The 21,955-nt window shown below is 42.8% G+C and overlaps 2 long non-coding RNA genes across 2 annotated transcripts; one reads left to right on the forward strand and one right to left on the reverse strand.

Moving 5' to 3' along the window:
- Positions 1-6,650: 6,650 nt before the first annotated feature.
- Positions 6,651-7,194, forward strand: LOC121641096. The gene is made up of 3 exons (XR_006010651.1): positions 6,651-6,738; positions 6,847-6,915; positions 7,136-7,194. It is a non-coding gene; the product is annotated as an uncharacterized LOC121641096 (long non-coding RNA).
- A 4,689-nt stretch (positions 7,195-11,883) lies between these two features.
- On the reverse strand, positions 11,884-21,579 carry LOC121641887. Its single transcript, XR_006010813.1, has 3 exons — positions 21,508-21,579; positions 12,100-12,104; positions 11,884-11,894 (listed from the first exon to the last, which is right to left on the reverse strand). It is a non-coding gene; the product is annotated as an uncharacterized LOC121641887 (long non-coding RNA).
- Positions 21,580-21,955: the final 376 nt, after the last annotated feature.

A 21,955-nucleotide genomic window follows, 5' to 3' on the forward strand; every position in this document is an offset into this window, starting at 1 on the left:
GGATGGCTCTAAGGGCTGGTCGGTTGGGCTGGGGTGCGAAGCATGGCTGGATTAACTCCCACAGCCGCAGCGCGAGCACTAACACCATCTCTGAATTAAGGCTCATCCGTTCCACTAACCCATTCCAGTTGCATCTACTTGAGGCTAATCCAAGTGAGGCTTACAAAGCCTGGAGTAGCCAGGAACGTAGGAAGCCCTGACGAGTGGATGGTGGAAAAGAGGAGCAGCAGAAAAAGAGAACAAACCGAGAGCTTCATTTTCTCAGCAGCTGAACAAAGAAAGCTGATGGAGATCGGTGACGTGCGGTGGGTTCATGGCTGGTGAGGCACCGACTCCTGTGGAGTCACATTTACATTGTAAGAACAGAAAAAAAAGAGCTTCTTATTTCACTATTCATCCACCAGCATGAAACTACGCCCCCTTGAGGTGAGGTAGAGTACTGCTGCCTCACCTGCTGACTTTTCTCTGCACTCTATTGTAGATCAGCAGGAATAATTCTCTCACACACACATTAAAGACGTTACACACACGGTGGAGAGTCATGGTGTATAACACATATTTCTGTAACGTTCATATTGTTGATATGCTGAGGAACAGAAACGCGTCATGAACCCAGTTTGTACTGGATCACCAGTCAGAGGAGGCCCAGCTCACCACGGCCTCACCCGGGATTTCTGTCCTGGATCTGATCGGGAAATCCTCAAATTCAGAGATTTTTGTGTAGATTCATACTGAAAATGCATTTTAAAACAGATCAGTGGAAAATATTAATATTTCATGTACTTTTCTTTTGTTCATGACGCCTCTCCTGACCGCACGTCACTGCTTGATTTCACCGTAATTATTTATTTCCGTCTCCTCTTGTTATAAATCTGTTTACATAAAGCAGCTGAACTGTCTCTGTATGTACTGGCCCTGCTCAGTTTATCATAAACCCAATAATCAATATACATCATCATATTTTGTGAATATATTATCGTGTGTGTGTGTGTGTGTGTGACCTACATTAACTCTGTTCCACCAGCAGCAGCATCTTACCAGCAAAGCGAACCTGCAGCAGGTGGAAATAAAGAACCAGAACATGTCTCAGAGTGGGAGGTATCTTTAAAGAAACGTTTGTTCTAAACATGTTTCTCTGTAGATACCAAGACAACGTCAGAGACCACTGCTACTGGTGGTCCTCCCCCTGAAAACCGTGGGTCTGGTGGTCTGAATGAACTTTGAATGAAGCGTGCACCCTCTGCAGGGTCATTAATAAAAGACCAAGCCATGGTAACCAGAAAGGAACTCTGTCTCTATCTATCTGTATCTTTCTCCGTCCATCTCTTCAGACCAGCTTTCTCTTTCTCTATCTCTCTTTAAACACCCTCGGCCTGTATGGACGGGGCTCAGCTGATCCCAGTTTTACTGTTAGCCAACCCGAGGCAGTGGAGGTCGGGGTTCCTGAACCTGGGGAGGGTTAATAAGGTGTTAATTAGTTTTAATGATTTAATTTTTCATTTAATTTCATGTTCAGTACGTGTATAGTCGTGTTTCTTTAGTTACATTGGCGCTGACAGATTTATTGATTATTCAAGACAAAGCAGTGATGTGATAACAGCTGTTTCTTGTTTTATACCAGAATGAAGGTGGGAGTGCAGCGTTCTACCAGCTAAGCTAAGCTAGAACGTTAGCATGTCCCCGAGCAGGCCAGTTCTGGTGCATAAGTTACCATGGTTACCCAGCGGGCATTCATATAAGCCACAATGATGGAACGGAACTCTGGCTTAAATAAGTTAGACTCATCAAGATAAACCCGACTTAATCCAGCTTAGTGGAATACCCCCCCAGGTGCCAGGTGTTAGTAAAAGGCCAGTGAAGCCATTTCTGATATCTATCATTATATATATATATATATCATCAGAATGAAGAAGTAATGAGCCTGTGTTAGGATGTGTACTCTGCTGTGAAGCTGCACTGGGTGGAACAGCAGCTAGATCATCCTCCTCTGATAACAGTATTACCACTACTTCAGAAACACGATTCTCTTTCTCATCTCTAATGGGCTCGACACACGGGAGGCGACCAACGTCATCAACGGCGGCAGTGTCGTGCATCTCGCTCTGAGATCGCTTTTCTCCAAGAAATTTGATTGGTTATGATATTGAGGGAATTTTGACATTTTCACACCAAATCCATGACAAAGAATGACTGATGAAGAGTCAAGCATCAGTCCCCGAAGCCGTTTATTGCCAGGAACTACATGGACCAGTCTTACCATGCCCTATGGGGGATGATGGGGACAAAGTTGCCTTTCTGCTTCGACTTCAAAGTAAAAATCAAGTCAAACCATCAAATCTGACTTGATTTGACAAGTTCTATGTCTGCTTGTTTTGTATTCGTAAGGTGTTTTTTTTATGTTAACTGCACAAAAAAATGTGAACGTAAACATTGTAATTTCTGAAGTAATTGTTCAAGTATTTATTACTAATACAGTGAAAATGAGAGGAAATGTGAATATTTGCTTTGCAAGGTGATTTCAAGGTGCACCCCTAAATTTTCTGCTTGTGCTCCTAAAAATTTTAATTAGGGGCTGCAACTGCTGTGCTCCTCACAAAAAAAGTTAATCTGGAGCCCTGTGCCTGTAGCTAAAAACTAACTGAGCTAACCTGGAGCTAACGGTAGCCAACCAGCTAATGAAGGTAGGTGGGCTAAAGCTAAGGCGCAGCTAAAAACCGCGATTTGCTGCACTCTCCCTTTTTTGCAGCGGATATTGGATACCTGTCAATCAAAAGGACTAATTATGCCAAGTGTCAAGATTAAATAACATCCAAACAGATGAGTTAGAAAAAAATTCACCGCCTCACAGTTGTCATGAAGGTAAACTTGACCTTTTAATCCTAAAATGGATTTTTGTACCAGGCTTTAAACATGTTTATTTCTGCTGTGAAGTTGGTCTTTTTAACATGGGAGTCTATGGGGATTTGCTCTGTTTTTGAGCCCCTAGTGGATGAAGGGGGAACTGCAACTTCTTTCACTTCCGCATAGTCTTCACGTTTCACTGCCGGAAGTTGCTGCTTGGTCGGCACGCAGGCTCTGGTCTGATTTATTGATAGACAATCATATGCTTTAACATTACACATTTTAGAGCTCCAATTCTAGCTTTGTGGATAATTCTTATATAAAAGAAATTAGTATCTTTGCATGCAGTATACCGTCTTTTTTTACAACTGTTTTTACAGCATTTCACTTACTCAAACATGAATTACAACTTTTATCACAAACTATAATTGCAGCACATCTCATGCTGTAATAAACAGGCACCGCTTGACCGTTTCCGGAACAGTTTATAAAACCACATTAAACATCTGTACGCATATCAATTGATAGCAAACATATCAACACACAGTCTGCAGGAACACAAACTAGGATTCATTAATACCAAAACAAAACGTACCAGCATATGGTATTTACATAAAAAACAACATACAAGAGTTACATTAGTGGAGAATGTACAGCTCCACAATACAAGACGCTATTAGCATTATTTCCTAACCCGAAACAAAGTTTAGACAGCAACTGTACTGAGTCTAGTAGAGAAAGACTTGATGTAACTTTATGTGGGATCTGAGTCTGAAAAACTCATGTTACAAACCTGTAATTTAGCAGGAAAGAACAGACAAGACGCATGAGCTGTGCCCTGTCGGCAGGCAGGCTCTGGTCTGAGCTTCCCAGCTGCCCCTGCTGGCGAAATACATCTATTACACTTACACCAACAATGGGAAACAAATGCTGAAACTAAGGAGATGGGACTTTAGTCAGTAATAAGAACAGAAATTAAACAAAAGGTGGGATCCTATAAGTGTAGCTGTCACACAAGTTCATGCCAGGAAAGCCTCTGCTGCGCTGAAGGTAGACAATACCTTTTTTTTTTGGCAACCTGTTCAGCTCATTTACAATTTAAACAGTAGATTTTCTGAAGAGGGGAGGCCTTCTGAAGTAAATCCAGTCTCACAGTATTATCAGAATGTTTTGGTTTCTCTCTTGGATGTATTCTCAAACTAGTTTAGAAACATGTTATTCCACGGCTGCATGTCTGGATGTTGGTGCTGTCTTATCTTATTTTGTTTTGTGCTGTTCTGCTATTCTTTGTTGATATTATTCCAGAAAAAAACAAACTTGAAAACTAAAAAGATGTGACTACTGCAACAGGGAATATAAGTTTGGTTCCTACTTGTGCAGATGGATCCAAACATGGATACCAAGGCTAGTATCATACCAGCGTGTTGAGATATTTTTTCTTACATCAGGCTTTGAGAGCAAAAAGCCAAAGAATGTGAATGAGAGCCAGCCAATAGCAGGTTTCGCTTTTGTTTGGCTAAATTGACTATTTTCCTCAGTGTGTGTGATAAAAGAGAATAACATAATTATTTCATTATTTTGTTAAAATGAAGTCCACAGAACTCTGGCTTCCTCCCACATTCTAACATGCATGCTAGCTTCATTGTGTCATGCATGGACCTCACGGAGACAGGAGAAGGTTAACATATCTTTATCATAAAGGAGAACAGAAAGGAATCTTCCTACTCAGGCAACGGAAGGGCTGACTGGAGGTCCACGGAGTAAGAACAGGAGAGGAGCGGGATCCATGCAGGTAAGAACATCAAGGTCCGACAGGGAGTGAGTGTGGTGCTGGGGAATATAAGGACTGGTGAGTAAATGAGAGACAGGTGTGACTGATCTGGAGAGATTGGCTGGAGTGAATGGAGCAAAGTGAGAGGATCAGGGACGGGTGTGGACGGGGATCAGGGGAGTGAGTGCAGTAGAATATCAGGACAGGCTTGGCCTGACCAGGTGAGGGCGTGACGGTTGGAGTGGGTGGTTATTATAGTTATTTTGAATAAAACAAGTACTACATAAAAACGTCAGCTGTAGGAATGGAGGGAGCGTTGTTCAAATAAGCTAAATGTAAAGTCACACACAATAATGTGGCCAAGAGGGACACTAGAATTTACTCAGCTGTGTTAGTAACAATCCACTCAGAGCAATAATGTACTGGTCCATACTAATACACATTAGGCCAAATATTTATTTTTCATTTAAATAATTTAGGTTATCTATAAATCAGTAACACGCTTCTAACTGTAGACCAACAGTAGACTAAATTAGCCTAATCTTTACCCTCAAGTAATCTGACCGCGGTGAAATCAGTTTGTTTTTTTTACTTTAACATTAATAAACATAGAGCACAGGTCCAATACAGATACAGCCAGACTCCATACACAGTCTTCACATACATGATGTCTACAATCAACAAAACAAGCTGAGGACGGTTCCTCCCAAATCTTAGATTTACTCATCCCTTTGTCTGTAGAGACACTGAACACGCATAATATAAATTAACCGTTGTCATGGTTTCAGTGTTTTATTTATGTCCCACCAAATATGCTAAGACACCGTCCCATCTTTCCATGCACACGTCCATCTTCAGGTGGAACCTTGCAGTGATATTTTCCAGACAATTTGTTGACTGTCCCTAACACTGAGGCTGGTCAGCGCGGACATCTGCAGCTAATCCTTCACCGCGGACAGATTACTGGAGGAGAAACGATCAGTCCCATGGCAGGATAGTACGAACCATTTACAGGTAAATACTAATTACATTTTAGAAAACTTGTATTAATCACGGACTAAAATCTGGTTTAGGGCGCAGCTGCCGAATTAGCGTTTATCAAAAGCTAGCTGAGCTAGCTTTCAAGTCAATAAGAAAACTTACAAAAACAAAAAAGGCCCTACCTTTATTCTTTGACTGTACTTCTTACTCCGTTTTTTTCTTCTTAGGTTCTCCAGTCGCTCAAGGAAAACTTTTGATACCATAAGAGCATCTGGAAGCTTCTGGAGAGATGGTCCGGAGTCTGTGGCAAGCCGTTTTCACATTTAATAGCCAGACAGGATATGTGTTGCAGATATCTGTTAATCAATTCTTCCTATTCAAAAATAACATTTCAGATACCCACAATGTAATTCTTCCTATACACAACTGTAATTACAGATATCTACAATTTAATTTTTACTAGGAAAAATGACGTCACTTTCCCCAGTCATGTCTATGGGGCGTGTCATTAAATTCATAATTACATTGCAGATATCTACATCGGAATTATGGATATCCGTAATTCCAGTTAAAGATATCTACAAAATAATTCTGAACTAGGCATAATTTCAATTCAAGATGTCTCCAAATGCCATTAATTAAAGATATCTGCATTTGTTTTTCGAGATATCTTAAAATGAGTTTTACTTAGCCTGAATAACACTGTAGACATCTTGAATTGGAATTTTGACTAGTCAAAATTATATTGTAGATATCTTTAATTGGAATTACAGATATCCATAAATCAGATGTAGATCTTATGTTAACTATGTCAGTCATATATTCTTTGATTTGTGTAACTTTATTATTTTTTGTCTGGTTTAACAAACAGGCTTTATATAATTTGTTGTTAGTTGTGAAAGATCTTGCCTGCAGCAGCCATGAATGTGTTACTCTGCCACTAGAAACTGATGATGCTGATGTTTCCATTTTCAGGAAAACCTGTGAATGAGTCCATGGAGGCCAGACATACAAAGTCAAAGATTATGTTAAACTGGAGTTTATCTGAACTTAAGATCCAGAAATTACAAGTTAGTTCTGTTAAGGAGCTAAAAACAGTCAGTAAAAGCAGACTTTACATCATTCCCCGAGCTACCCTCTGTCAGGTATGGAATTATATAGGGATTTAAGTATATGATACCTACAGTCATGTAAGTGAGTGTTGTCTGTAATGTCCATAAGGGAAGTTAAGAAGGATTCCTGTCTACCCTCAGGTAACATCGCCACCCTCTGCCATGACCAAGACCTCAAAAGTGACTGAGGAAAATGAAGTTTCACATCAGGTAAGCCATATTAAACCGATCACATATAAGTATTTTAATTATGTCCAATGTGCACTTTGTAGTCAAGAGGGCGAAGATAATTTTTCATTTAAGTTTTGGATGCTGTAAAAGAGCCAAAGTTGGCAGGCCAAGAGAGAGATTATTTTCAAAGATATTATTACTGTATATTTCTTGTTCTCTTACTGAAGCGTGAGTAATTTTGCATTCTATGTACTGCCAGGTAACAGCCACATCCTCTGCCATGTCCCAGAACTCATTCCCACCACTATCAATCGCTCCAGTTCAAGATGAGATTGTGTCTGAGAGCACCCAAGTTCAACATGTGGTCGCAGACCAGGTAAACCATTTTGTTATTGTGTATAATCTTACAGTCTTATTTTATCTATTATGTATAGTGTGTGTGTGTGTGTGTGTGTGTGTGTGTGTGTGTGTGTGTGTGTGTGTGTGTGTGTACTGGTTGGTGAGAAATTCCATTTCACTAACAAAGATCATATCAATTTTAGTATAAAAGGCAGTTTATCTGGATTGGTGACAGAATTTTAGGATAGCATGAGTCATGTGCATAATGGATGAAGGGTTCAAATGTACTCATCTATGTGTCTTTTCTGTTGATTTTATTACCTTATTTTGCTGTGTGCTGTTCAGCACTTAGTAAACCTTGTTTTTTAAAAGTGCTATACAAATAAAGATTTAAGGGTGAAGGGGTCGAGGCGTGCGGGATGTAGCTGTGGGACTAGGAACCTGAGGGTAGAGATTCAGGTTGGGGGTGTGTTTCGATGAGCTTCAATGCTTCATCCCTCCTGTGGTTCTGTGGAGGGATTCCTGAATGATGACGCTGAACCTGGGACTGTCTTGTCGGTCAGCTAATTAATGAGACACGTGTGATTTGGGTTTGTCGGAAACACAGGTGGTTAAATGAACAAGAGGAGTCTAGAACATGGTGTTGTGGTCCTGTTTCTGAACCTTAGTGATAAAACTTCATTTCTAAAGATTTACTTTAGGCTCTTCAAGATGGCGAGCAACACGTGCCCAGCAAAACCAGGAGTATAATGAAACCTTATTGTTGGATCAGGAAAAGGTCAAATTCCTAAAGTTTTATTTTGTTACATGCGCTTACAAAAACATACATAATTTTTTTTTATGTTCTTCTTTTAACAGGAGAACAAGAAACTGGCCTATCAGGCCTGTGAAGAAAGAAGGTTTGTGTTTGTTAGATATTAGTTTATTTAACTACCAGCAGGACATTATTTTAATGAAAAAATCACATTTCAGGCTATTGAGACCAGACGTCAGCGAATGGCTGCATGTGATGACCCCTCAGATGATGTTAAAATTTAAATGTCCAAATGGACACATCAACATGAGGAAATTCAGGTGAGGCCTTCAGCTTGACACAATATCAATGGTCTCCTCATTGGTTCGTTGGGTTGTCAGATTTGGCTGGTATAACCATATGTGTAATATGTTTTTAGGTGTTGTTTGACTTTGTAGGACAACATGAGATGGCCGGTGAAATCTTTGTGGTGCAAGAAGCTACATCATCTAGATCAGTTGAGAGCAGTTCCTCCGGGTCAATAATGGGTCATGGCATAAAAGCATCGTCAACTCTATATGTACTTTGGTTTTCAAATCTGGTTGTACAGGTAAATGTATGTTGCATTTATTTTCCTGTCTTAAATGAAAACAGAATGTGTGTTTGGATCATGCAAGGGCATGTATTGTGCATTTTTGTCTTCAAATTAGGAAATTCTCTCAGGTCAGCAAAACTTCTGCTCTACACTATGCATTTCCTGGTCAGCCACAGCTGTCTGAGTCCTCCACCCAGCCACCACTCCCAGTTCTTCATAATGAACCACCCCTCACTCCTTAGCTTGACCAGGAACCAATCATTATTCTTGATGAACAAGAGGAGCCAGTTTCACAAAATATGTCTCCTGTATCATTACATCACCTCAAAGGACCTGAGGATGAGTTTGTTTTTACTTATTAAAATTGCCTTTATATTGTTTTTGTATGTGTGTGTAGATTTTTTTTTTATCTATATCACATGATGAACTCACACTGACTCAAAGTTAGTATGTACAGTCGGTGTGATGCTTATATCTTCTTACATTTAATCATGGATTTAAACAGTCATAAAATGTGGTACATTTGGCACATGAACTTATTTGGTTGCAGAATTAATCTACAGACCGTACTGAAAAAACTGGTCAACAAGGTTGATGGAAGCTTCTGTCCAACAAGCAACCAAATAAATTTTCTACTGTGTAGCCTGCGTGCATTCAAACGTAGGCACTTCAACCCTGAAGCAAAATTGGACGTTGTGTTTGTGGATGAAGATGACAATGGTGAAGGGTCAGTTAACGAAGGAAGCCCAACATGAGAACCTGAGGCTGCTGATGAGGACCAACCACCAATCAATCACGGAATCTATGTAATCTTGCTGGACCTGACCGGAGGGGACAGAAAAAGATGGAAAATAGCAAAAAGATGCAAAAGGGAAAGAAGAAAGGAGACAAAAAGATTACAGACAGAAGGAAACGACCCTTCAATCCACACCATCACCAGACAACAAACTGTTACACCTGTACATGAACACACCAGAAAGTTTCCTACAACTTTTACAAAAGCAGAAACATACACACAGAAAAAAACTAGTCATTAAGAGTTTTTAAGTAATAACCAAATCAAAAAGACATAACAGCGACCAGATACTAACTCACAGGAAAAATAAAATAAAAAAAAATTATCACTTAGTATTAAAACCCACTAGACAACTCAGTGACTGAGTCAGCATGCAGAGCATGAGAAACAAGGAGTGATCAGTGATGAAGAGTGATGAGTGAGATCATGCAAATGCGACCACGCCTCCACGGAGGCCAGAGGCAGACCAGGGCCAGAGGCCCGGTCCCCCAGCAGCAGACCCGGAGCACCAACCCAAGCCACCCCACCATGAAGATGACTCCAGCCCCACCCGAAGGGCGGCAGAGGAGAGCCCCAGCAAGAGCCTCCCACGGTCCCGGGGCACAGGTCCCAGTGGGCCAAGATCAGCAGCCGCCAGCTCCCACCAGGGACCGGCTACCCAGGGCAGCCCAAGCGAAGGGCCCAGGGCCCCAGGAGCCCAGAGGCGGCCGCCCCACCCCCCCATAGGCAGAGGGCCCGTAACATGCCCAGGAGGACCAGGCCTTCCTAGACAGCCACCCGGCGTAGGCCAGCACACATCCCGATGTTCCAGCCGCACACCCCGGGAACCAGGGTGCTATCGGCCCCCTCGCCCCACTCCCCACCTGCACCCTATATAACCCCACACTCACACCCTCCCCCACGCCGCACCCACAATCACTCACCACCACACAGTCACGCCACACACAACCCACCCACCATGCCCCGTGGGGGACACCCCAGGCGGACCAGAGGACAGCGAGCCCCAAGCACCCCCCCCTTGACCTAACACCCACAGAGCCAGCAGCCTACCAGTGCAGCCACCCCGGGACCCGGCCCCGGGGCAACCATCTCCCCCCGCCCGCCCCCGGCCACACACAGGGGGAACAGGGTTGTGAGAGGTCCCCAATACCCTCTCCCTCCCCGCTCCTGACTGTTTAGGTAGTGTGTGTTGTGTGCAATTAAAATTGAGGGGCAGTGACCGCAATGAGCTGGGAGCCGGACCACCTAAGTGGCCCCGCCCGACATGCACCATATGACATGCCCCCCAGGTGTTGTTTGTGTGTTGTGTTTCTTGTGTTTTGGTGTCTTGGTGCAATTAAAACTGAGAGGCGAGTCGCCACGGGGTGCATCCAAGGAGACCACTGAATGGTCTCCTCCGTTCCACCCCGCATGGCTCCACGCCTCCCAACTCCCTACGTGTGTGTGTGTGTGTGTGTGTGAGACAGAGAGAGAGGTAAGTAAGAGGGGTCCGGGGATGTACGTCCAGAGGGAAGCAAACCTCCCTCTGGATGATGAGCCTCTAGTGGCATTAGGCCCCCCCGCTCCCCAGGAGGCCCCCCAGGGCAAGACAGGCCAGGAGAGGCCGCTCCCCATGACCTGGCCACTCAGGGACCACAGCCAGTGAGCCGTCACCAACCCTAGAAAGTACCCACCCTCCCACACCCCTAACGGGAAATGAGAGGATGGGGACCACGGCAGACCCACGGCCCACCACCCCCAGGCCCGCCCAGCCCCCCCCACCCCCACAAGTGCACTTAACCCCGCCCCAACCACACACAGAAACACATGCACACACCTGTTTCCTTGCACACTTCCGCTCATCCTAACTCATATATGCCCTCTCAGCCCCACCCACACAATATAAACACTCACACAGCATCCAACCCTCCCACTCTCACTCCCCAGACACACCCCCACTCATCCTAACGCATGCATACACACGCACACAAACATACCCCCACATCCACACAAACATCATCCAAAGTACATACACACACACACAACATACAGGCATCCCTGTCTTACACTCCAGCACCTCCCCCTATAATCCCCCGAATCCCACTCAGCCCTCCTTCAAACCCCTGCACCCCCCCTGCCCCTGGGCCATACCCTGGGTCCCAGGGCATCAACCAGACACCAGGGCATGCACCAACCCACACCACGGCAGCACATCCGGGCAGGCCCAGACCCCCGGCACACACGGACCCCACCACCCCAGAGGGAGGATGACCACCCCCGGGCACCAGAGCCCAGAACCCCCGCCCAGCCCGCCCCGGAATAGCCCGGCCGCCCGGCCCAGGACCGACGCCCACCAACCCAGGTGCCACCAGTGGCCTCACCCCCCGCCATGAGGCGACTCCAACCGCTGGCCCCCCAGCCCCCGACGAGGCCAGACCCAGAGCCACCCCTACTGCAGAGCAGCCTGGTCCTGCACCAAGGGCAACCATAAAGAACTCGCAACCACCAGTCACTCCTGGCCATTTCCCAAGCCCCCATAGCAACGAGGTCACAGTCCTCCACCTACACCAGGGCTACTCAATTCGGTCCTACGAGGGCCGCAATCCAGCAGGTTTTCCATGTATTCCTGTACCAACACACCTGAGTCAAATTAATGAGTTATTGTGTAGAACCTGATTGGCTGTTAGAGCCACCTAATTTGACTCAGGTGTGTTGGTGCAGGAATACATGGAAAACCTGCTGGATTGCGGCCCTCGTAGGACCGAATTGAGTAGCCCTGACCTACACTAAGTGATGGACATAAGCAGGGACCAGAGGGAATGAGATTCAGCTAAATAGTTCTTTGAGGAGGCAGACATTGTCTCACTACTGATGTGGTCAACTAAGAGAATACACAGATTACTTTTGTTTTTCCAGTTCACAAGGATAGTTTTCTTTGCAATGCATAATGCTGTGCGTATCATGTGTGCAGAGTTAATTGCCATATTAATGTCACCCAAGTCACCTAGTAGACATAGTGCGGGGATTGTAGGAATATTACATTTAAACCATGTTGATATGTCCACACATACCTGAAGCCAGAACCTGCGGACAGGTGTGCAGGACCACAGGGCATGGAGATAGTTGTCAGGTGTGTTTTCATTGCAGTGTGTGCAGATGTTTGATTGTGACAGACCCATCCTGAACATCCTTTGTCCTGTATAATGAGGTCTATGCAGAATTTTGAATTGTATTAGTTACATATTTGAATTCTTAGTCATTTTAAAGATGTTTAAACATATTTGTGACCATTTATCTTTATTAAAGTTACTGGATAAGTCACCCTCCCATTCTGAAGTCGAAAGACAGATTGAGTCTTCTAGTTTGGATAATAGTCTATATGTTTTTGATAATAGCTTTGGGGCATTGAGATTCATGAATTCTGCCACCCTAATAGGTAGCTGTAAGTTTAATTGATTAATGGTATATTTTTTACATATAATAGATTTAAGCTGGTGATATTCTAAAAATGTTTTGCTACTGATTCCATATTGTGAAGTGAGAATGTTAAATGACAAGAAGTTTCCGTTTTCTGTTATATGTTCTGTTTTAATCCTTTATTTTTCCATTGAGTAAAATTGATAAGCTTTTTGTTTTGCAGGATGTCAGGGTTGTTCCAGAGGGGTGCAAACTTATATGGAAAAAGTGAGGATATGTGAGTCCAGTGACTTAAACCAGCTGGAGGATGGTTTAGTGGGTATCATTGAAAACAGGTAGTTTACTTTAGATAGAACCATCATTTGAACTGTGGCAACCCTCCCCATGAGTGATATGGGTAAGCGCCTCCACCGTGAGAGATCATCCTCTATTGCTTTAAGTAGCTGGACATAATTTAGCTTTGTTAGTTCTGATAACCTGGGGGAAATGTTTATGCCCAGATATCTAATGTTTCCAGACTGTATTGTAGTATTGGGTATGTTTTGTAGGTCACAGTTGATGGGCATAATAATAGTCTTAGACCAGTTAATAGAGTAGTCAGATATTGATGAGAATGTGTTAATAAGTGTGATTGTCTGGGGGAGAGATGTTGGTGAGTTCTGGAGGAAAAGTAATACATCATCAGCATAAAGACTTATCTTGTGTTCTATATTTTTGGCATGGATTCCTTTAATCTCTTTATTTTGTCTTATGGCAGCAGCTAGGGGTTCAATAAAAATAGCAAAGAGTGATGGAGAAAGCGGGCAGCCCTGCCTGGTGCCTCTCTGCAAACAGAAGCTTGTAGAGGTTTGATCATTGGTCTTCACACATGCATTTGGGTTGTTATATAATATTTTTATCCAATCTATGAAAGATGACCCAAACCCAAATTTGTTTAACGTTGCAAATAAAAATTTCCAGTTTACTCGGTCAAATGCTTTTTCTGTGTCTAAAGAAATGACTGTGGATTCCAGGTTATGTAGAGTAGAATAATCTATGATGTTAATTAATCTATGCATGTTAGTAGAGGAATGTCTACCTTTAATAAAGCCTGTTTGGTCAGGATGTATTATTAGAGGGGTTATTTTTTCTATTCTTTTGGCCAAAGCTTTGCTAATTATTTTGAGATTTACACTTATTAATGAAATTGGACGGTAACTGGATGGAAGTGTCGGGTCTTTACCTGGTTTTAATAGTAGAGTAATATTGGCTAGGTTCATATTTGAAGGTATTTTTTGTTTTTCCCTTATTTCTAATATCATATTGTAGAAAGTGGGTGCCAGCATTGTCCAGAATTCTTTGTAGAATTCTGCTGGGTAACCATCTGGACCTGGAGCTTTATTGTTGGGCATATGCTGGAGAGCTTCTTGGAGTTCGCCGACTGAAAGGGGGGAATCCAAGACCATTTTATTTTCATGTTTTAATTTTGGAAAATTGATGTTACTAAGAAATTTATCAATATTGTCATCTGTTGTAGTTAGTTGTGATGTATATAATGTTTTATAGAATTCTTTGAAAGTGTTATTTATCTTGTCGTGGCTGATGTTTCCTTCAGGATCTCTGACAGAGGAGATGGTTGATTTCTCCTTGTTTGTTTTTAACTGATTAGCCCGGAAGTTCTCCAATCGAAGTCTTTGCACCAAGAATTGCGTCTTTTTATCTATTATTTCATTAAATTCAAGTTTAGCTTTCCTTATAGCCTTTAGTGTGTGTTCTTCTGGGGAGACATGGTAAGCTCCTCTAAGGATTTAATTCTGAGTTCTAACTCTGAAATTCTCAAAGTTTCCTTCTTTTTCTTATGAGAAGAAAAGGAAATTATTTTCCTTCTCATTACTGCTTTTCCTGCTTCCCAAAGAACACACGCTGAAGTTTCTGGCAAGTCGTTATTTTCTAGATATAAGGACCATTCTCTTTTAAAGTAGCTGATAAACTCAGGATCTTTAAGTAATGACGTATTAAATCTCCAGTTTCTAGCTGCTGGTTTATTGCTCTTACATCTCAGAGTGAATGATACTGGTGCGTGATCACTAATGCTAATAGGATGGATTCTGATTTCTGACATGTCATTCATCAGCAAGCTGCTAGTTAAGAAATAATCTAATCTAGAATAGGAATGGTGAACTGAAGAGAAGAAGGTGTATTCTCTTAGTGTGGGATGGTGAGAGCGCCAAGCATCACAGAGACCAAAATCCTTCATGTTTTACAGTTTCTGAGGATTTCCTGACTCGATGAGCTCCTGTGGTACTTTTTTTCTCCAGTATAATGTTAAAATCACCTCCTATAATTAGTGTGTTATCTGAGTGACCATAGAGTGAGGTGAAGAGGGAGTGAAAGAAGGACGGATCATCAACATTTGGACCAGATATATTTGCGATACATAACTTAACATTTTTAATAGATAATGTAACTATTATAAATCTGCCTTCTGGATCTATGATTGTGTTATCTATGTCAAAATTTAACCTTCTATTAATAAGAGTTGCTGCTCCTCTCTGCCTAGAATTATAACAAGCTGAATACACGTGTGGAAACTGGGTTGTTGAGAGAAGATCTATTGTTGAGTTTGATAAATGAGTCTCTTGGAGTAATATTATATCTGCTTTAATTTCTTGCAAACGATTAAAAATGTTTAACCTCTTTTCCCTTGTGCCATCTCCACGCACATTCCAAGTGACAAATGTGAGTTTGTTCATGAACCAACCACAGAAATGAGGCTATATGTATATTACTGAAGCGTGTGTGCGTGCATCCCACTGCTTCTCTGCGTGCATGTGTATCTGCCAGCTGGTTGTGACAGGGATGTGTGTGCGCTTGTGCTGTTCTGTGTGTGTTCCTGTGAATCATGAAAAGTGCTGATGTGTATATAATATAATGACAAGTGTTACCGTTAACCGTTAAAGGGTCGGAGAGAAGAAGTGTAAAGAGTGAAAAGAGCGACAGTGCCAAAGGAAAAAAGTAATTTAAAAAACGCATCTGTGCTGAGAACAGTGTAGTGGAGACGGGCAGTGGATTTACTGTTAACTAAATTATCTTTTATGGCAGTTTTATGGATATGACATGATCTAGTGAGAAAACAGGAAAATTAAAGCACATACCAAGTCAGTAGAGCCACGGAGTGATGTCCGGGTCGCGGTACAGCTGTCCATTAATAAATAATTTATCCACCGCGATGACAGTGCGAGCGCCTTCAGTGATAGATTTCCTCCTGATGGGAAACAGGACTCTTCGTCGGTCCAGAATCTCTCTCGGATATTGGTCGTTTACTCCAAAGTTGGTTCCCTTCAGTTCGCGGCCCTGGTTCTTCACCTGCTCCTTTTGTTTGAAGCTGACGAACTTCGCTACAATAGGTCTTGGTCTGCTGGACCCGGGTTTCCTCCCGCCGAGCCGATGGACTCTGTGAAAGGAGATGTTTTTCACCGTTTCCTCCGGGAGCTTCAGGTGGGTTTTGATGAAGTTTTTCACCGTGGTCTCGGGGTCCTCCTCCGTCTGCTCTGGAATCCCTGCAAATACCAGGTTCTCTCTCATGCTCCGCGCCTGCAGATCGATCACCGTTTCCTTCATCTTCTTATTTTCCTCCGAGAGACGGGTCAAGCCCTCGGTGAGGGATTTTACCGACTCTCTGAGACCAGCATTTTCTACAGCCAGAGTTTCCACCTGCTTCTGGCTGAATTCTAGTGATTCACGTAGCGCCTGGAACTCCTTGTGGAGAATTTCTACCAGGCTCAAACGCGCATCAAAACTACTGAGTTTTTTATCTATAGAGGTCAGAACATCTGTTGAGTCGTTCCCCGTTGGTGAAATAGCTCCAGGTGAATCCTCATTTTGCTGTCTCTTGGACTTAGATGAGGTGGAGGGGGTGGACGTGTTGTTTGGTTTCCCCATGACGATTCTGTCGTAACAACGATCTATAAAATCTGTCAGGCTGGCCAAATCCTCCTCGCTGTGCTCCAGAGTGTACCTTTTAAAGACACTGTTTTCCTACTTTAAAGAATATTTTGATCAGGCTGGCACAAGATACAATTGAATGAAAGTATAAATGTTTGGGCACGCCTAGTTTGAATCTGCCGTCTCCCCGGAACTACGTCACCTACAGCATTAGTGTCACTTACCTGCCTCAAGCAGAACTTTCTGAGCTGAGCGTCTGTTTGTAAGTTTGTAAGTTTATACATGTGTGGCAGTATGAGGTGAGTGGTTGCAGTATCGACCAATCAGTGGAGGGGGGCGACATATTTAAGCAGGCGTAGAGCCAGCTTTGGGCAAGGTTCGTCTGGTTGACAGGTCACCTGACTTCCGGCTGCCGCGGAGACTATTACTGCTGCGCGCGGAACTGGCTCTCACACCAAAACTGCTGTGGTATGTCAACTTTGCTTTCTCTGTATCAGTGTGTGATAGCTGTGTGTGTCGTTCATGGAGGAGTTGGTCCACATTTCTTCACCGAAAGGCTCTTTCAGCAGATCTGTGGGCTACCAACACCTGCCACCATGGTAGATGAAGATGGTGACCATAACTTCAGAGAACAGTTAATCAAAGTAAGCAGGAGATTAAAGATGTTAAGCGTTGAACATACAGTCTGTTGTGACACACCCCTTAAGCTGCTTTCTTTTAACATTCTGTTATTCTTGATCCACCTGTTCTGTTCATAGCAATATAACTGTTGACATCTATAAAGGGGAAATATCTTTATAAACCAGTTTTAGCTTCTAGACTCTCCTAAACAGTGTTTTAATCATTGTTGTCTTTGTTTATGCGCAACTCACTCACTCGCTCGCTCTTTAGATACCAGAAGCAACAACGGTTCAAGAGGCGAACAGTGCTGTTGTAGAGGCAGCAGAGACATGTGACCAGCCTGGAGGAGAAGGACTATGTTGTCCAATCTGCTGCAGACTTCTTTGTCAATGGAAGGATACAGAGGTGCCCTGGACCAGTAAGCCCCGCATTAGCCATTAGTCCAGTACAAGTCACACATAAATTCATATGTTTTACAGGTTTGTTGAGGGGTTAACAACGCTTGGTCTAATGGAAGAGATGAGAAAGAATCTACAACCTGTTCGTCAGTGAGGAGAGGCCACTTCTCGTGAAGGACCTGTGCACTTTGTTTGAAGTGGACGTCTCTGTGCAGGACAGCAACAGAAGAGCCAGAGAAAACCTGACAATATGCTTTTGGCTATATTTATTTATTGCATTAGTAATAATGTCATGTACTTCATAACTACAATGATTTTGTTGTCCTGTAGGCAGGAAAAAAATGCTGATGTCATAGTTGAAGTGACATTGTGAAGTCTGCTCATGCATACCATTGGTAGAAGAACCTTAAACTTGCTCATGTTATATTGTAATATTTTACCAAAAATGTACTTGATTGATGCTTTCATGTTGTTCACCACAGATATTCAACGTCAGTGTGATTGAAATTTCCAAATTGTTCCAAAGTAACAAATACAAAGCAAAATAAATTTAATCCACATAATCAATAATAAATGTGTTAAACTATAACAGCCATACAGATGAAACTTAAGAAATTACACATAACTAGCTCAGACATGTAAACAGAAGGCCATTGAACTGTGCTGTCTTTGAAGATCTTATTTGACAAGAAACTATTTCTAAGACTCGTCCGTTGCTTTGTGGAGTGTACTATGTAGTTCATATCACTTTAAACACAGTGTATGGCTTTTATTTGTGAATGGCACTGCACAGTAGTCCAAACAAAATGTATGCTGGCAAAAGTTACTAACATTGTAGTTCTACATTTTCATATTAATTTGAAGGATGAACATTTAATTTCTTTTACCCCTCAGGGAGTGTTCTTAGACTCCATCATGGACTGTTAGCTGTTTAGGTAGAATGAAACAAGTACTACTAAGAACTACTGGGATTTGTGGGGTGTGGGGGGAGGGGGCTGATAGCACCCTGGTTCCCGGGGTGTGCGGCTGGAACATTGGGGTGTGTGCTGGCCTACGCCGGGTGGTTGTCTGGGGGGGCCTGGTCCTCCTAGGCATGTTACGGGCCCTCTGCCTTTGGTGGGTGGGGTGGCCGCCTCTGGGCTCCTGGGGCCCTGGGCCCTTCGCTTGGGCTGCCCTGGGTGGCCGGTCCCTGGTGGGGCCGGCAGCTGCTGATCTTGGCCCACTGGGGCCTGTGCCCCGGGACCGTGGGGGGCTCTTGCTGGGGCTCTCCTCTGCCGCCCTTCGGGTGGGGCTGGAGTCATCTTCGTGGTGGGGTGGCTTGGGTTGGTGCTCCGGGTCTGCTGCTGAGGGCCCGGCCCAGGCCCTGGTCTGCCCTCTGGCCTCCGTGGAGGCGTGGTCACATTTGCATGATCTCACTCACCACTCTTCATCACTGATCGCTCCTTGTTTCTCATGCTCTGCATGCTGACACAGTCACTGAGTTGTCCAGTGGGTTTTAATACTAAGTGATAATTATTAAAATTTTTTTTTTTTTGTATTTTTCCTGTGAGTTAGTATCTGGTTGCTGTTATGTATTTTTGATTTGGTTATTATTTAAAAACTCTTAATGACTAGTTTTTTTTTCTGTGTGTGTGTTTCTGCTTTTGTAAAAGTTGTAGTAAATTTTCTGGTGTGTTCATGTACAGGTGTAACAGTTTGTTGTCTGGTGATGGTGTGGATTGAAGGGTCGTTTCCTTCTGTCTGTGATCTTTTTGTCTCCTTTCTTCTTTCCCTTTTGCTCTTTTTGCTATTTTCATCTTTTCTGTCCCCTCCGGTCAGGTCCAGCAAGATTACATAGATTCCATGATTCAAAGTAAATAAATAAATGAATTAATCAGATTATCAAGAGGAGCCTTACCAGGCCCGGACTGGCCATAGGGAGAACCGGGAGTATTCCCGGAGCGCCGGTCTAGGATTGGCCTGCTGGCCTGCGTCTCTTTTTTTTTTTTTTTTTTTTCCTTTTCTTTCTCTTCCCGCCCAGGAGACAGGCCAGGCCAATCAGAGGCCACTCAGGCCAGTAGAATGTAAGGAGGGCAAGACGATTGGTTTATTACAATTAACACCCGCCCTAATAGTCCGTAGCAACCACACAGACAGCGCGTGTCGAGGGATGAGACGTGTGTCTGGTGCTACGGTGTGGGGGTGTAGCTACTGCTAGCAAACGACGGGATGGACTCCTCCCAACGAGGAAAAAGGAAAGGCGGCGCCGAGAGGGAGAGAGAGAGAAAAAGAAAGGCGCTGGAGGATGATGCGGCGAAATGCCTTAAAGTCACAGACTTATTCAGGCTCCCCATACCATTAAAAAAAAAAGATGCGTCTACAAGTAAGTTATTTACAAAAAACACACAAAACTTTGATACAAAATCCTCTTTTAAACACAGTATGAGGTCCAAGGACCCAAGGGTCCTTGAGGCTGTACACTTTCAGGCTTCACAGTGTAAATATGTAGCCTGTGTAGCCCTTGCCTTGAAATGAAGATAAATAAGACATAGGTTACACCAGGGGTTCTTAACCTTTCATGCACTGGGGCCCAACTTTTCCAGTACAAACTGGTCCGGGGCCCATTCGAACACCGTACTGGTTTAATTGGTCTCATTTTTGGTATAATTTATATTGAATAACTAAACCAGATCTGCTTCCAGTTTAACAGCTAAAACCTTTTAAAGTATGACATGATGCAATGACACCACCACAATGATACATATATCATTGTATATATGTGTTATATATATGATTGTATGTGACACTTCACATAAAACAAGAGGCCTGATATGTTGATAATTCATAGAATGTAATCAAATCAACTCCTACAAGAACACATTTAAAGGCTCAAGTCAGGCTGACAGACACAATATATGTAGTAGATTTAAATACAGCAAAAAAAGGGACTTGGAAAAATATGCTAATTTGATCAATAAAATGGTGAAGTGATTAAATATATTCGAACAATACTAGGTTTCGAATTAAATACATAAAAGTAAATTAATTTATCAAATATTTAAATGCATATAAAATATTTAATGACACTGATTTATGTATTTCATAAACTTTTCTTACAATTTTAAGTTTTAAGAGACTTACAATTGAAAGTTGATAACCATGACAGATGTTTTTTGCTCTCTAATTTTGATTCTTCTCTTTTTTTTTGTTTGTTTGTTAAAACTTTGGGGTCCAGACCAGGGCCGGTTCTAGGAATGCATACATGAGGGGGCAGGCATAAATTTGAAGGGGGCATTATGAGTACATACTTCAGCATTTTCTTGTTGTTGTTTTTTAAGTGTTTCTTTAACGGAACTGTGCTGTTAGTGGAGTCCAACTTCAAAGAAATGGATTGCACTTTGTCAGGCCTCTACTCTAAGACCTGTCCAGCTTGGGTGTCCCACCTGAAACCAAAGCTCCTGCTGGTATAGCTCTTAGAGTCACTGAGGCACGCAAACCCCCTGACCACAATAAGGTGGCAATCCCTCAGGGGGGGAACAGAAAATATCAATAACAAAATGAAGTAAGAAAAAAGAAAAGAATGATCCATTATCAAAGCTTTAACAACCAACAAAATAACAATTGCCCTATTGGACAGCCATTAGATGTCTAAGCATTTTGAATAAATTTGAAACTAATAACAATAAACTCAACTATCTGTGTGTTTGTTTCTGTCTGTATATAGACCATAATGATTAAAGAATCAGCACTACCTTTTTTAAAAGCTCTAAAAAATGGATGCATCATGCAGGAGGACTGAATGAAACTTTCCAAAGTGGGTTTTGTGGCCGGAGTTTTTTTTTTTTCTAACTACAACTCTCCAAGATCGGAAATGCACATTGTCGTCTGTTTAAGCTGAGGCATACATGAAGCTCTGAGCTGAGCTGCTGAAAGCAGCGGGAATGTAGAGTGAAACTTTCTGTTATTTTTTTCTTCAAACTAGCATGCTGAACTAAAGGCTGGGCGGAGCTTGAGGGGTCTCATATGCGCAGCTCGTTTTCCCTCAGTCTAGTACCGAGGAGGCAGTCACATCTATGGCCCGTGCGTGATTGATCACTGCTCCTACTAACAGGCGTAGACACGTTTAAATAGAACAGAAACAAACCCCAGTTGACAGAATAGATGCAATAAATACGTCTGTTATTATAAGTATTTATTCAGTATCGCTACAACACATTTAACAGAGCTTTACTCTATAAGTTTTACCGCTGGAGCTCAGCAGCCGCTCTCTCTACGAGGGGGAGAAATATGACACCGCA

Source organism: Melanotaenia boesemani, chromosome 6 (genome assembly GCF_017639745.1).
Source record: "Melanotaenia boesemani isolate fMelBoe1 chromosome 6, fMelBoe1.pri, whole genome shotgun sequence".
NCBI lineage: Eukaryota > Metazoa > Chordata > Actinopteri > Atheriniformes > Melanotaeniidae > Melanotaenia > Melanotaenia boesemani.